The following is a 17,577-nucleotide window of genomic DNA, read 5'->3' on the forward strand; positions in this document are numbered from 1 at the left end:
AAGCAGATAAGCTTCTTTCATACAAAAATGAAAGGGGAGTTCATATTTCTGTGCAGTATCCTGGGGGTGACACCTGACCTAGAACTGTCTCTCTCTTGGCTACAGCCCCATGGGACCCAGCAATACAAGTCCTGCTGACCAACAGAGCTAAGTGATAAGGGGCATCCCCTGGGTAGCAGCCATAAAAACCAGATCACCAGATAGTGTATAAGCTTCCCCCTGGGAGATACTTCACCCTGGAGTGCAGCAGAAAGAAGGTGCAAAGATAGTACCCACTCTCTGGAGTTTCTGGAGAAAATTATAGTAGGCCCTTAGATGTGTATTTATTTGGAAACCTGTCCTTCATTCTGTAACTATAAAGATAAGCTAAACACAGAAAGACTGGGCCTTTTCCTCTTTGAGTGCCCAGGAGGTGGTAGCCACTTAAGAACTGTTTCTCCATTGGTAACAGTCCTAAGGGACCCGTGAGCGTAAACCCCATTGGTTGCCAGATCCAGGTAATCCAGTGATGTCCCTTGGTGGAAGCAACAAAAGTTAGACACCACACAGGTATAAATTCCTTTCTGGGAGATACCAGTGAGCTGTAGCAAGGCAGAAAGACAGCACAAACATAGTGTCACTGGCCTTCATCCCTGGGGTGCATTTCAGTAGGCATCTAGATGTGTGCCAGACCAGAAAACTGCCCCCTTAGCTGTAATTTCAGGATAAGAAAATAGATGTTGTTCACAGAAAGACTAACAGTGTGTTTTAGCCTACTGTCCGTCTAGGAGCCCGCGGGTGGTAAAAGGCAGAGAACTGTCTCTCTGTTACAGTCCCGAGACAGAAACACAAGCCCATTGGCCACCAAATCCAGGCAGCCATGGGGTGTCTCCTGGGAAGCAGACACAAAAAAACTGGGACATCAGACGTATAAAAGTTCCTTTGGGAGATGCTGGCTCTCTGGAGAGCAGCAGAAAATGCAAAGATGGTGTCTGCCCCCTGAGGTCTCTGGAAAAGATTACAGTGGGCCCTTAGCTGTGTGTTTAGTTAGATGCTGCCCCCCCTCCTAAACCAATACTTTAAAATAAGTAAATAAGCCACTTTCATATTAGGTCTGGGCACCTCTCCATTGGCTGCCTCTGCTCAGGCTCCCGTGGAGAATGAGTCCACTTATGAGCCCTTGGAAGGCTGTTGCCATGTTTGCTACACCACTTGGGTTTTGTGGATATATATATGAGCTCCCCTGGTCTTCAAAGCCAGATGTTTGGGGAGCTCATCTCCAAGGTGCAGTGCCTGATGTGGGGTTGAAATCCTTTGCTCCTCAGGGAGAAGCTCTAGAGTTTGAGTTCCCTCCTTTGGGATCTCCATGCCGAGAGTGAGGTTTATGGCAAGATTGTCTTAGCCTCTCCCTCCCACCTTGATGTGGGTTTTTATCTTATTTACCCAATGTGTAGGAGTTGCTTAGATAGTTTTCAGATTTTCCCCCCTCAGAGGAAAAGATTCCATATGTAGCTATAGATTCAGTATGTTCTTGGGAAGAGGTGAGTTTAAGATCTTCCTATATTGCCATCTCGAACTGGAATCCGCATATTTTTTTTCTTTCTTAGGGTTTCCATCTGGCTACTAAAAATCTTGATGTGTTGGTATTTGTTGTCCAACTTTTTTACTAGATCCCTAAACCTGTTAATTTTAGTTATTTTATATTTCCGGATAGTTTCAACATTTGGTACTCATTTGAGTTTGGTTTTATTGATTGTCCCTTGATAGTGCATTTTTTTCCTTTCCTTTTTTGGTGCCTTGGAAATCATCTACAGAACAGAATAAACTGAAGAAAATAGTATTCATGCCCCCAAACAAATATGCTTCTTTTTATTGCTAGACTTTTGATATTTTTTCACTCTTGTTAGGAGTTGAAGTGCTTTTGAGTTTTGTTGTTGCTATAATTATTCTGTATATATTACATCATCTCCTTCATATTTCTCTAGCCCTACCTTGTATTCAGGGTAGGGTTTAACTTGTCATAAGATTTTTCCAAATATTCCTATTACACTTTCAGCTTTAGATATTCTCTGTGAATTTAACCTCAGAGAATAGATCTCCAGGTTTTTGCCCCTTTCCCAGAAGCACACTCTTGTTAGTTGGCTATTGTATGGCTTGGTGGGAGGATTCAGAGGTGGGATTCTGTTGTTCTTAGACATGGGCTAAGTCCCTACATGCTTAAAGTGTGCCTTTCTCGGTGAACTTGCTTGCTCCTACCCCTGCAGCAGTCTGGGCCTGGATAGGTTTTTTTTGCCCTGCCTCAAGTAGAGCTCCCCGCCTCCCCAGTGTCTTCCTTTAGCCATAATGGGTCTACTGAGTGTTTTGCTACAATCTTCCCAGTGGTTTAAGGCTTTTTTCCCCTTAGGACAGAAGTTTCAGGGAAGGTTTTATCATAGAGGAGATGGCCAGTCTCTTCCTTCAGGCCTACAGCCCATGGGCTTTCTTTAACCCCTTCCCCTAAGTACACTAAGGAGGGCCATAAAGAAAAGTCTGTAAATAGCTGAAAATTTCCTCTGTGTCTGCATTCTAGGGATTTCTAAATTCTAATGATAGTCAACTTAGTCCTAGCAATTAATTAGAATTTTAGCCCAGATCTCACAACGTACATGATGGCTCCCATCTTCTTCCTGTGCTTTCCCCTGGGAAAGCCAGTGCATACTTCTCCTTAGAGGGGCTTGTCTTTCCTTAGATTTCAGACCAGTTTGTTGCCCTGCAACCTTAGTTTTCTGATCAGTTCATGAAAATTAGACTTTCATATATTGTCACTTTTTCTTATTGTTCAGGTGAGACAACACTTTGTAGTTTTTGCCATCCTGAGTGGAAGCCAGAAATCCACTTTAACTTCTTAAATATATGTTCAGGGCTTTTCTAAGTAACATAATCTTAATCTGAAACATTATAAATCCCTTAATTAAAACAACTGTATCTGATAAAAATTTCTCTGTAGCAACTGGGTCCAGTCTTCACAAATGAAACTAAGAGGTTTTTCTTATTTTGCATTTGTCTCATGACTGAGGTCTCTAAAAGCAATTGTTCTCATTTAATCTCACTGAATGTTATATGAAAAAATCTTGCTAAAATTTTATCTGTTGCTTATCTAATGCTCAAGACTTTGACAAATAACAGAGTTCTAGTATATGTGCTGCCGAAGCGAGCACAACAAATAACAGAGTTCTAAATCTCCTGGAGAAATCATGTCTTCAGCTACAGTTGTTTTCACTGATCATAATGTCCCTCCAACATTTTAAGATATTCCAGTTTAATTTCCATTTCAAATATTCTCTCTGATCTTTAGTATAAGACCTTAACAACCTGACAGTCCTGAAATTTAATTAGTGAAACCAAAGCTGCTTCATGTAAACTAGAAATTCACAGGGATTAATTAAAATGGTCAGCCCTTCCACATTAGCTCAAACATCTACCTCAAAAAATTACCAGTAGTACAAATCTTTTTTTTTTTTTTTTTTCCTGTCTGGTACACTTGGGGAGATGTTGAGAAGGAAAATTTTCAAAGATGTGTACTGTTCACTGTATAAATTCTTTGCATTCTGTAATGGCATTTGTCAACCACTTCTAAAATAAGAAGTAGACCCAGGAAAAAAGTGAAAAATCATAATTTAATCAAAATCTTCATCTAAGATTTTAATCTACCTATATTGTAATAAACCATTCTGAGGTTTGATTGTAGTCAGTTTTGAAGAGTTTGCATGTATTAACTAGGTACTGGATACCAGACATTCCACTAAGAACATTGTATGTACAATTCTATCTAATTTTCACAACATCACAGTAAGATAGATAATATTTATCTCCTTTTTACAGAAGAACAAATGGGGGCTTAGGGAAGATGAGAAATGTGCCTGGGTCCCCAAGGCTAGAGAGGAGAGGAGCTCTCTATTTTTCTCCACATACCACTGTTAACTATACATAATCCTATGCCTGTAACATCATCTCTATATAACATATCCATGGCAGAAAAATGTCAAAGGAAAGAGCTTTGTACTCAGATATGTCCTACCTGGGTTCTCAAGCTGATTATGAGACCATCTATGGACTCCTGGTCAAACCACTACCCTCTCCTAGCCTCAGAAACAGCTCTATTGTGAAGAATTGGATCAGGTAGTTCTTTCTGATGCCCTAATTCAGGAACTGGCCTTAAAATTAGGGAGAAGTTAGGAGCAACTTGCATAAACTAATTCATACTAGGTTATGAATGATCACCCCTAGATGCTTCAGGGACTTTAGCATTTTCGAAGAGCAAATGCCCTAGGAACCAAGTGACAACCCTAGGCAATAAAAGCCATTAGGGAACCAGGAATGACTCTAATTTCATCTGTAGAGCCTTTCTTATTCTTTACCAGCCTTTCCTTTTCATTTGTTCATTCTCTTTATTCCAACTAAAGACTCTGCCAGCCACATGCTAAAATTGAGGAGATAAAATAGGTTGTTTTAAAATATAGGAACACAAAATTAAAAACAAAACTAGGGAAGGAATGGAAGGGAAGATCTTTCTGTGAGTCCAGATGAAGAGATATATTTCAATAAACATTTGTATGGGCAACCACAGTATTGCTCATTTCCTAGTACCTGTTTTCAACCTGATGTCCTAATGACAGTAAAATGGTTAATTTTGTACTTATCCCCAATACATAGTCAATATAGTAGACATACCGTATGTAGTATTTTTCGGCATCATCATCATCAGTAGACTGGAAAGCTTGAATAGAACAATTGAAAAGTTGTGAATAACCCAGTTTCAAGACAAAGATGCTTTCCTCATGGTACATATGTAATTCACTGCTCTTTCCATATTCTAGGGTAAATTTACCTCTTCAGTTGTTTCTTGATTAAACCCCATTTTTTGCAAAATCATTTCTATAATAAGTAAAAGAGAAATAATATACAGTATTTGAGAGTTTAAACTTGGGCATGAGATAAACCTGGATTTAAAGTTACACTGTCCTTTACAAGCTGGGTCCTTGAGAAGTTTATTTAGTTTACTTAAGGTTCAATTCTCTTCTCTGTAAAATTATGGAGGCAGGATGGTGTTAAAAAAACAACAACAACAACAATACAACTGAGTACATTTAAAATATCTTATGGGTTTTATTCAATGATTCATGAATCAGGGAGCATCTGCTCTAGCAGACAGGAAGGAACTCCAATGAGCTGTACAAAATGGCAGGAGGGAGAAGGAATAGGAAATTACACTAAACAAAAAGAGTGAATTCGTTATTGCAAGGTTAGTTTCCTTTAGGAAATGGTAGGGGTCTATCAGGCAGATTATCTAATTCTGATCAGACTATTTCTGGTTGACTCGTTCAGGATAGTATTTCTGGAAAAACTGAAACTGTAATTAAGTCACTAAATCTCAGTTTGGTGACATGGGGCTCATTAAAAATGACTCCATTTTGGGCCTGTTGCCTTGTTTTTAACCAATGTATAATTAATGCCAATGGCACTTCATCGACTGTGAGGGACAAGTGGGATTTTGTATTTAAAGCAGTTTCTGTTTAACAACATTTACAATTTGGCCTTTTAAAGTTGGCTTTGGTGATTTTAAAGAGGTTCAATTTTTTTTTTCCTCCCAGTATAATAATTTATTTAAAAACTTCAAGCCCTAGAGCTTGATGCATTAACTAATCTAAATACTTTCCCTTAAAGATCTGAAGAGCCACATGATATTTCTTTGACAACACAAGCTTAATGGCAATTCCTAGACTAGATTTTACTTTCACCCTTCCTTTCCCCCCATCTAGTAATCAACAAGTTGCATACAAAAGTATGGCTTTGTATGGTTATGTACCAATTAAATTTATTAGTCCTGGAAGTAGAGCTAAGTTCACATACTGGCTCACCTACTTCCCTATGTGACCTTAGGGAAGTTATTTTACCACTCTGTGCCTCAGTTTCTTCTTCTGTAAAATAATGAATGAAAGACTAATAAGGCAAAACCTCTAGCCAAAATCTTCATAAGCTCTGCAAAGAGATAGGTGGTAAGTAATTGCTATGATGTGACATTGGATGGAAGATGGCCTGGCTGCTATGAGAGCAGGTACATAAGAGTTAAGTGCAAAGGTAGTGGATTCTGCTGCTGAAGTTGGAAAATAGTCTCCTCCATCTACTGCCCATGTAACCTTAATGAAGTACTTGAATTTCTATGTCCCATGTCCTCATCTGCAAAATGGGAATCCCTAGAGTATCTACATCATAGAATTGGTATGAAGATTAAATAAATCAAAGCACTGAGAACTGAGACAGAACTTAGCAATAAACAACAGCTATTATAAATTGGATTTTATTCATCCACTATGTCCTGTTATTTAAAATGAGAAAAAAGTGTATGCTACTTTCCCAAAGTACATGCAACACCTCTGACTCCCACCTCTTACAAAAAGCTCAAAACTGTGTAGACCAGTAGACATCTACTTGCATGTATTGCATTAGAGTTTAGGAGCTCCAAATTAAACTTGTCATATTTAAGATCTGTGTCTCCTCTATAGATATATAGATAGATATAGATATAGATATAGATATAGATATAGATATCTACATATAGATATATATATAGTTTACCTCAGTCAGTGGTACCCAAGGTAGAAACACAGGAACATTTCTAGAGTTTTCCTTCCTATAGACCCCTACATTCCACATCTAAACAGCCTCTGGATTCTGCCACTTTGACCTCCTAACTATCCATTCATTTACCCATATTCCAAGGAGTGAATCCTGTGAGGGATGGAGTCCTAGCTCTTTCATGGATTCTCAGTGACTGTTACTCTCAGAGCTGGAAATAAAATGAACCAGACCTATTAGCCATCAGAACTTACAGTTTAAGGAAGGAGACAGATATTTAACAAATAACTGAAGGCATTTCTCACTTAAGTGTAAGTTGTAATAAGTGCTGTGGAGGAAAATATAATAGGAACATACAAAAAGGGTATCATTGAAATATGAGAAACTTGAGCCTTAAATTAGGGCAAAGAGCTTTAGTGGCAGAGTCCGGAACAAACCAAAAGTCTTCTGAACTTAACCCAATCAGCCTTCTCCTATCCAGACCAAAGCATACCCTTTGCCACAAAGAACACAGGTGGCAAATGTCTTCTGAAAGCGCACGTTCTTGTCATTGCAGTAGCAGCTCAATCCAATTGCTGTCCTCGAAATTAGAAGGTGATTTAATGTGGACATGCTGGTACTTAGTGTCCGTGGGATCCATTTTTTTCCCCTTCTCATTGCCACTGACCCTAATTCAAGGTAGCATTATTTCTTACCCAGTTATCATCACAGCTTTCTCCTTGTAGCCTCACATCCTCTCTAAAGACCCCAAGCCATTCACACTACCTTTTTATTTTTCAATGAAAACCTGACTATGCTCCTTCTTTGCCTGAAGCCCTTCAGTGGCTTAAGATAAAATTGAACATCCTTAACAATTGTGGCATGCCCTTGCATCTGAGGTTCTGCTCCTATATCTGCCTCCTCTAGCTTTTTCCTTATTCTCCAGCAAGAGGACTGTTTACCTTCTTCTACTGGCTTTAGAATTTTACATATGCTGTTATCTACCGGGAAGCTCTTGCACAAGTATGCTTACTTTAAGCCTAAATCTTTGGCCTTCATCTTGCACACATACTATTTCTTCATGGTGACCTTTCTTGCTACCCTCTCTCCTACTGTCACCACACACACACACACACACACACACACACACACACACCCCAATAATTCCCAACTTCAGTATGCAAAAGTATGATCTAAGGAGTTTGTTAAGAATATCTACTACTTCTTCAAAAAGCCCACCCCCAGAGTATCTGGAGGTGGATCCAAGCATTTTTTTTTTTTTTTAAACTAACAAATATCCCCAAGGGTTACTGACCAGGTAGCTTTCAGACCGCACTCTGTGAAGCCCTGGTTGATGTTAACTTTTCTTGCTATATGACATCCGACTATGTTTGTCAACTTCTCCATGGAAACCTACATTGCTCTTTTAATTGTTTTAAACCTGTAGTCCCTGCTCATTTGTGTACTGTATTGCTAGGACAGGGACCTTGTCTGTGTATTTCAGCCATAATCCATAGCAGAGTAGATACCACAAAGTAATTTTTAAATTGATGAAGAGCAATACATGTAAATCAGGAAACAGGGCCTTGGGAATAGACTTGTACCACGGCATGGAGGCATCATGCTTGAAACCATGGGAGGCCACTGACTTCAGAAGGGTGGCTGGTCTTCTTGTTCAAGCTCCTTTATTCTAGCTGCCTCCATTCTGGTCTCTTCCTTTTCCTCCTCTGCATGCTCTGGTAACATGTAAGCCTTAACTGAAGAGTGAGTGAGGTTCCTGCCACATTCCATTTGCTCGGCTGATGAGCTGCCAAAAAGAGAAACCATGAGGGACAAAATGCTGTCACAAAATGCTTTTGGTGATCCAAGCACTTCACTACAAGTCTGTGCTTTGAGGGGTCAGCCTTTGAGGAGAAAGGTAGTTGATAAGAATATTGAATCCGTATTCCAAAGGCCTCCTTTCTGTTTCCACAGAAATATTTAGCAGAGGAAGGACTGAGAAGGACAAAAAAAAATAAACCTCAAGACTGCCTCAGGTCACCAAGAAGCAGTGATTCTCCCAGTTCACACAGTCCCCATAATGTGGTTTAAAAAATATATATATACATATATATTTTATATATATATATACAAATACATATATATTATATATATATATATACATATATATTAAATATATATATTGTATATATATATATATACATATATATTTTATATATATATAAATACATATATATTTTATATATATATATATACATATATATATATTTTAAACCACATTATGGGGACTATATATATACTATTATGTATGTGTGTGTGTATATATATATATATATATTTCATATATATGAATAAAATATTTAGGAGACCTGAGTTAAGAACCTGAATAAATGAAGTTATATAGAAATAGTTAGTTAGTGGAGAGGTGGCACTATCAAAAAATGAAATTTCCTGAGCCTATCCCTACTGATTGTGATCTAATAGCTCTCAGATCTGTTGTAGGTCCTCAGACAACACCTTGAAATATTGTTGTTCTGAATGTACAAGTTTGGTACTCTTTCTGAGCCTTCTTTCCTCAACTGCAAAGTCCAGTCTGACCTACTTCATAGGGTTGCTTTAAGAGATAGTGAATTTCATGAAAGCCATAAGGTACTATAAATATATAGAGATTTAAATATATAGAGAGAGAGATAGGGAGAGATTATTTTATTAGAATTATTGATAATAGTGTTAATAACTATTTCCAGGAAATCTCTGAATTATAATAGATGGCTTCTAAAGGCAACTCATAATAAAGTAATTTAAATAAATAGCTAGCAAGTAGAATTTAAGGATCTACTTAACTTATGAAGAACAGGACATATCTTGATTTTTATTCTGTCCCCAGTGCCCCACATGCAATAGATGTTAAAGAAAATACTGTTAAGTAGGAAAATAAATGGCATCTCTCTGATAGCTATAGATGACTTGCTAGCCCCTCACCTGCCCCCTGAGGCCTGTTTCACTTTTACTCTTTCCCAAAAACTAGTCCTAATGTGCAAAGCATCAGCAACCTCTAGGAACACTGAATTCAGGGACTCAGGGCCTCTCTTTACTGAGCACCAACCTCCTGCTAAGTACTGTCCTGGGCCTGTGAGATCACATGTGCTCTGGATTTGTCTTGTAGAAACACAAGATAAAGCCACATTTTGGGGACAGAGGAGGAATTCCTTAAAAACTCTTCCGTTGCAAATGCCTTGCTCCTTCAAAGAAAGGAGCTGTGGAATCCCTAGCTAAATGGCAGAGATAACATCAGAAGACTTGGGGAGGTTATCAGTCTCCCTTCCCCCAAGTCATCCTTCTGTGCTTACCTGTATTCTGGTACTTGATCAGTCAGAGCATAAACAAAAGTTCCCAACCCTGCCTTGTGTTTACAAGGCAACATGCCAGGTAAAAACAAAGAACAGGTGGACTGTTTCAGTCCACAGGGACAGAGCTAGGAGACTTACTGTAGCAAGGGTGGCTAAATTGCCATGGTAACAAGCAAGCTGATCACTTAGGCACCATCACCCACTCTATATCCACAGCCTTTATAGGACAAAGGGAACACAGGTCCTTCCTGCGAGCCTTGGTATTAATGCAGTTGCTGTTTTCTTTACAAGGTGCCTGAATTTGTAGTCTGTTTAGTTTTGCTTTTCTCTTCCAGGCTTCTTTGAAATCAGAGGGAATCCCTGAAACTGCAGATTGCTCTTTGCCTTTTTAAGTTCTATAGAGCTATTTATTAATTTGATATTTACTGAATTTAAAACTAATTAAAGACATAGTTTATCCTCAAGTCCTTACAACCTAGAATGAAAATAGAGCGTGACCAAAACCTACTATGATTAAAAAAAAATCCAAGGTATTGAATATTTAAAGTAGCTTTATTCATAATTACCCATAAATCTAAGCATCCAAGGTATTGAATATCTAAAGTAGCTTTATTCATAATTACCAATAAATCTAAGCATACAAAATATTCTTCAATAGGTGAATGGGTAAACTGTTATACATTCATACAGTGGAATAGTATTTAGTGATAAAAAGAGATGAGCTATTAAACCACAAAAAGACAAGGAGGAACCTTAAATGCATATTGCTAAGTAAAAGAAACCACATGAAAAGGACACATACTATATGAATCCAATTACATGACATTCTGGAAAAGGCAGAACTATAGAGATAGATCAGTGCTTCCTGGTGTTATAGGAGAAGAGGACAGACTGGAAACACAGAGTTGAAATAAATGATTTTTTTAGAGCAGCAAAAATGTTCTCTATGATACTGTAATTATGGATACATGACATTATGCATGTGTCAAAACCCATTGAACTTTACAGCATGAAACAGTGAACTGTAAAATATGTAAATTTTTAAAAATCATTTAAGATGTTTAGAGATCCCAGAAAAGAAAGCAGATTTTGACAAGAGAATCCAACTCTTCTGTAAATGCATGAAACAACCTCACTGAAAAGAGTGATGCAAAAAGGCACTAATCTAAGTAACTTAGGAAATGAGTTGAGTCTGTAAATCTAAAACCAAAAGGACCCGCACTTAGTGACTGCACTCTAGTTGATGAACTTGTGCCTCACCTGGGTTATGAGTTAATAAATCTCATTTTGTTATACACCTAAACTGGGACTGAAAGGTTAAATGGAAGGGAGATGGTGGGAGCCAGATTTATCACTGAAATACTTTATAGATAAGCAAGAGAGAGACTAGAATTACCCTTGTGGTGATGGATTAGAGTTGGAGACATCAGTTTGAACTAATGCTCAGTTTAATACAAACACATACCATTACATATAGAAATATTTGTAGAGCTATGTATATTCACATGTTAGTATAATATTTCCTTGCTCAGTCACCTGAGAGCAACGAGCATAACTATTACCCTGATCTCCATTTCAAATACCACTCTCCGGTAGAATTAATAGGGTTCCTTGGAGAAATGCTTGATTTTAGAACTGAGGCAGAAAATACACAAGATGCCTACAGTATTTTGTAGTGCCAAAAAGTGCTCAAAGAAAGTGTTCAAAGACTAGAAAACCACATTGGTTTAGGATATGTCAAAGGGACACAGAAGCCAACTGAAAGAGCTTTCAATTAACAAAGCAAAATGAATTCAACCAACAAAATACAGTCTTCGATTATAACTCTAGATAAAATGAAATACAGGTATGCCTCAGTGATAGTTCAGGTTTGGTTACAGACAATAGCAATAAGATAACTGTTGCAATAAAGCTATATTTGTTCTCCCAGTGCATATAGAAATTATGTTTGTATGGAATTGTAGTCTATTAGATGTGTAGTAGCATTTTGTATAAGGAAAAAATGTATATACATTAATTTAAGGTATTTTATTGCTAAAAAATATTAACCATCATCTGAGCTTTCAGTGAGTCCTAATCTTTCTGCTGATGAAGAGTTTTGCTTGATGTTTATGGCTATTGACTGATCAGGGTGGTGGTTGCAAAAGACTGAGGTGGTTACGGCAATTTTTTAAAATGAGACAATAATTAAAGACAATAAGACAAAATTAGGTTGTTTCATGTATTTAGAGAAGACAATAAGACAAAATGAGACATTAAGTTTCTTGCATCAGTCACCTCCTCCTCTCATAAGCAATTTCTTTGCATTGTGTGATGCTGTTTAACCACATATTACCCATAGGAGCACTTCTTTTGAAATCGGAGTTAACCCTCTGAAACTCTTCTGCTGCTTTATCAACTAAGTTGATATGATATTCTTGTTTATTTACTTTTGTTTATTAAACTTCTTTATTTTATTGTAATTTCAGTTAACCTACAGTGTTATATTAGTTTCAGGTATACAATACAGTGATTGAGTAATTCTACCCATTGCTCAGTGCTCATCATGATGACTATACTCTTAATTCCCATAATCTATTTCACCCCTTACCTCCCTTATGATAAGCATCACTTTGTTCTCTAAGAGTCTACTTCTTGTTTTATCTCATTTTTTCTTCCTTTGTTTGTTTTGCTTCTTAAATTCCACATATCAATGAGATCATCTTTTTTTAATTAACTTATAATGTGTCATTTGTTTCAGGGATGGAGGTCTGATTCATCACTCTTACAAAATTCATAGCACTCACAAGAGCATATACCCTCCCCAATGTCCATCACCAGCCATCCCATACCTCAACCCTCCCACCAACGACCCTTAGTTTGTTTCCTGAGATTAAGAGGCTCTAATGGTTTGTCTCCCTCTGTGGCATTTCCTCCTCACTTCTCCTATGTTTCCCTTGTTTCTAAAATTCCTCTTATCACTGAGATCATATGAGAATTGTCTCTTTAATTTACTTATTTCACTTAGCATACTACCCTATAGTTCCATCCATGTCATTGCAAATGGCAAGATTTGGGGGGTTTTGATGGCTGCATACTATTCCACTGTATGCATGTATGTTTGTATGTATGTATGTATGTATGTGTGTGTATATATATATTTTATCTTCTTTATCCATTCATCTATTGATGGACATCTAGGTTCTTTCCATAGTTTGGCTATTGCAGACATTGCTGCTATAAACATTTGTGTGAACATGCCCCTTTGGATCACTACATTTGTATCTTTAGGGTAAATACCCAGTAGTGCATTTTCTGGCTCATAGGGTAGCTCTATTTTCAACTTTTTGAGGAACCTCCATGCTGTTTTCCAGCATGGCTATACCAGCTCGCATTCTCATTAGCAGTATAGGAGAATTCCCCTTTTTCCAAATCCTCACCAACACCTGTCATTTCCTAATTGCTTATTTTAGCCATTCTGATTGGTATGAGGTGGTATCTCACTGTGGGTTTGATTTATATTTCCCTGATGGCAAGCAATGTGGAGCACTTTTTCATGTGTTTGTTGGCCATTTGGATGTCTTCTCTGCAGAAATGTCTGTTCATGTCTTTTGCCCATTTCTTCATAGGATTATTTGTTCTTTGGGTGTTCAGTTAGATAAGATCTTTATAGATTTTATCTGATGTGTCATTTACAAATATCTTCTCCCGTTCTGTTCATTGCCTTTTGGTTTTGCTAACTGTTTCCTTATATGGGCAAAAGCTTTTGTTTTTGATGAAGTCCCAGTAGTTCATTTTTGCTCTTGCTTCCTTTGCCTTTGGCAATGTTTCTAGGAAGCAGTTGCTGTGGCTGAGGTCGAAAAGTTTGTTGCCTGTGTTCTTTTCAAGGATTCTGATGGATTACTGTCTCACATTGAGGTCTTTCACCAATTTTGAGTCTATTTTTGTGTACGGTGTAAGGAAATGGTCCAGTTTCATTCTTCTGCATGTGGATGTCCAATTTTCCCAAAATCATTTGTTGAAGAGATTATCTTTTTTCCATTGAACATTCTTTCCTGCTTTGTGTAAGATTAGTTGATCATAGAGTTGAAGGTCCATTTCTGGGCTCTCTATTCTTCTTCATTGATTTATGTCTCTGTTTTTGTGTCAGTACCATACTGTCTTGATGATTATAACTTTATAATAGAGCTTTAAGTCTGGAATTGTGATGCTGCCAACTTTGGTTTTCTTTTTCAACATTTCTCTGGCTATTTGGGGTCTTTTCTGGTTCCATATAAATTTAAGATTATTTGTTCCATTTCTTTGAAAAAAGTTGATGGTATTTTCATAGGGATTGCATTAAATGTGTTGATTGCTTTAGGTAGTACAGATGTTTTCACAATATTTGTTTTTCCAATCCATGATCATGGAATGTTTTTCCATTTCTTTGTGTCTTCCTCAATTTCTTTCATGAGTACTCTATAGTTTTCTGAGTACAGATTCTTTGCCTCTTTGGTTAGGTTTATTCCTAGGTATCTTATGATTTTGGGTGCAATTATAAAATGGGATCAACTCCTTAATTTCTCTTTCTTCTGTCTTGTTATTAGTGTATAGAAATGCAACTGATTTCTGTGCATTGATTTTATATCCTGATACTTTACTGAATTCCTATATGAGTTCTAGCAGTTTTGGAGTGGAGCCTTTTGGGTTTTCCACATAAGTATCATGTCATCTACAAAAAGTGAGAGTTTGACTTCTTCTTTGACAATTTGGATGTCTTTTATTTCTTTTTGTTGTCTGATTGCTGAGGCTAGGACTTCTAGTACTATGTTGAATAGCAGTGCTGATATTGGACAGCCCTGCCTGTGTTCCTGACCTTAAGGGAAAAGCTCTCAGTTTTACCCATTGAGAATGATATTCACTGTGGGTTTTTCATAGATGGCTTTGATAATATTGAGGATGTACCTTTTGTCCCTACATTGTGAAGAGTTTTGATCCACAAAGGATGCTATACTTTGTCAAATGCTTTTTCAGCATCTGTTGAGAGATCATGTGGTTTTTGTTCTTTCTTTGATTAATATATTGTATCACATTGATTGATTTGTGGATGTTGAACCAACCTCACAGCCCAGGAATAAAACCCACTTGATTGTGGTGATCAATCCTTTTAATTAACTGATGGACCCTATTGGCTACTATTTTGGTGAGAATTTTCACATCTGTGTTCATCAAGGATATTGGTCTATGATTCTCCTTTTTGATGGGGTATTTTTTGATTTTGGGATCAGGGTAATGCTGGCCTCATAAAATGAGTTTGAAAGTTTTCCTTCCATTTCTATTTTTTGGAACAGCTTCAGAATAACTCTTAATTCTTCTTTAAATATTTGGCAGAATTCCCCTGGGAAGCTATCAGGCCCTGGGCTCTTGTTTGTTGGGAGATTTTTGATGATTGATTCAATTTTCCCAGTGCTTATGGTTCTGTTCAAGTTTTCCATTTCTTCCTAGTTAAGTTTTCGTAGTTTTTATGTCTCTAGGAATGCATCCACTTCTTCAAGATTGTCTAAACTGTTGGCATATATTTACTCATAATATGTTCCTAGAACTGTATTTCTTTGGTGTTGGTTGTGATCGCTCCTCTTTCATTCATGATTTTATTAATTTGGGTCCTTCTCTTTTCTTTTTGATAAGTCTGACCAGGGGTTTATCATTCTTACTAGTTCTTTCAAAGAACCAGCTGTTAGTTTCACTGATCTATTCTACTGTTCTTTTGGTTTCTATTTCATTGATTTCTGCTCTGCTCTTTATGATTTCTCTCTAGCTCCTTTAGGTGTAGGGTTAGATTGTGTGATTGAGACCTTTCTTGTTTCTTGAGAAAGGCTTGTATTGTTATACTTTCCTCTCAGGACCACCTTTGCTGTATCCCAAAGATTCTGAACAGTTGTGTTTTCATTTTCCTTTGTTTCCATGATTTTTTTCAATTCTTCCTTAATTTCCTCATTGAACCATTCATTCTTTTGTAGGATGCTCTTTAGCCTCCATGTATTTGAGTTCTTTCCAACTTTCCTTTTGTGATTGAATTCTAGTTTCAGAGCATTGTGGTCTGAATATATGCAGGGAATGATCCCAGTATTTGGTACCAGTTGAGACCTGATTTGTGACCCAGGATGTGATCTATTTTGGGGAATGTTCCATGTGCATTAGAGAAGAATGTGTGTTCTGTTATTTTGGGATGGAATGTTCTGAATATATCTGTGATGTCCATCTGGTCCAATATTTCCTTTAGAGCCTTTATATTCTTATTGATCTTTTGCTCAGATGATCTGTCCATTTCAGTGAGAGAGGTGTTAAAGTCCCCTACTATTATTGTATTATTGTTGATGTGTTTCTTTGATTTTGTTATTAATTGGTTTATATAATTGGCTGTTCCAATGTTAGGTGCATAGATACTTAAAATTGTTAGATCTTGTTCTTGGACAGACCCTTTAAGTATGATCCAGTGTCCTTCCTCATCTCTTATTATAGTCTTTGTCTTAAAATCTAATTTATCTCATAAATGGATTGCCACCCCAGCTTTCTTTTAATGGTGATTTGTTGTCCATCCCTTCACTTTAAATCTAGAGGTGTCTTTAGTTCTAAAATGAGTTTCTTGCAGACAGCATAGCAATAGGTTGTGGTTTTTTTATCCATTATGATACCCTGTGTCTCTTGATTGTGGCATTTAACCCATTTACATTCAGACTAACTTTTGAAAGATACGAATTTAGTGCCATTGTATTGCCTGCAATGTGACTGTTAGTGTATATTGTCTCTGTTCCTTTCTGGCCTGTTACTTTTAGGTTCTCTCTTTGTTTAGAGGACCCTTTTCAATATTTCATATAGGGCTGGTTTGATGTTTTCAAATTCTTTTATTTTTTGTTTGTCCTAAAGGGATTTTATTTCTATTTTCAGTGACAGCCTAGCTGGATATAGTATTCTTGGCTGTATATTTTTCTCATTTAGTGCCCTGAATATATTATGCTCATCCTTTCTGGCCTGCCAGGTCTCTGTGGATAGGTCTGCTGCCAGTCTAATATTTCTACCATTGTAGGTTACAGGCCTCTTGTCCCAAGCTGCTTTCTGGATTTTCTCTTTGTCTATAAGACTTTTAAGTTTTACTATTAGATTACAGGTGGTAGACCTATTTTTATTGATTTTGAGGGGGTTCTCTCTGGCTCTTGGGTTTTGATATCTGTTTCCATACCCAAATTAGGGAAGTTCTCTGCTATAATTTACCCCACTATACCTTTTTCCCCTCTCTCACCTTCTAGTACAAATTATTCTAATATTATTTCATCTTATGGTATCATTTATCTCTTGAATTCTCCCCTTGTGATCCAGTGGTAGTTTATCTCTTTTTCTAAGCTCTTTATTTCTCCATCATTTGGTCTTCTATATCTAATTCTGTCTTCTGTCTCATTTATACTGGCAGTAAGAGCCTCCATTTTTTATTGCACCTCATTAATGGCTTTTTTTTTTACTTCAGCTTGGTTAGATTTTAGTTTTTATTTCTCCAGTAAGGGATTTTATATCTCCAGAAAGGGAATCTCTGGTATCTTCCATGCTCTTTTTGAGCCCAGCTAGCATCTTCATAATTATCATTCTGAACTCTAGTTCTGACACTTACTAATGTCGGTGTTGATTAAGTCCCCAGCAGTCA

This window comes from Mustela erminea, chromosome 3 (assembly GCF_009829155.1).
Source record: "Mustela erminea isolate mMusErm1 chromosome 3, mMusErm1.Pri, whole genome shotgun sequence".
Classification (NCBI taxonomy): Eukaryota; Metazoa; Chordata; class Mammalia; order Carnivora; family Mustelidae; genus Mustela; species Mustela erminea.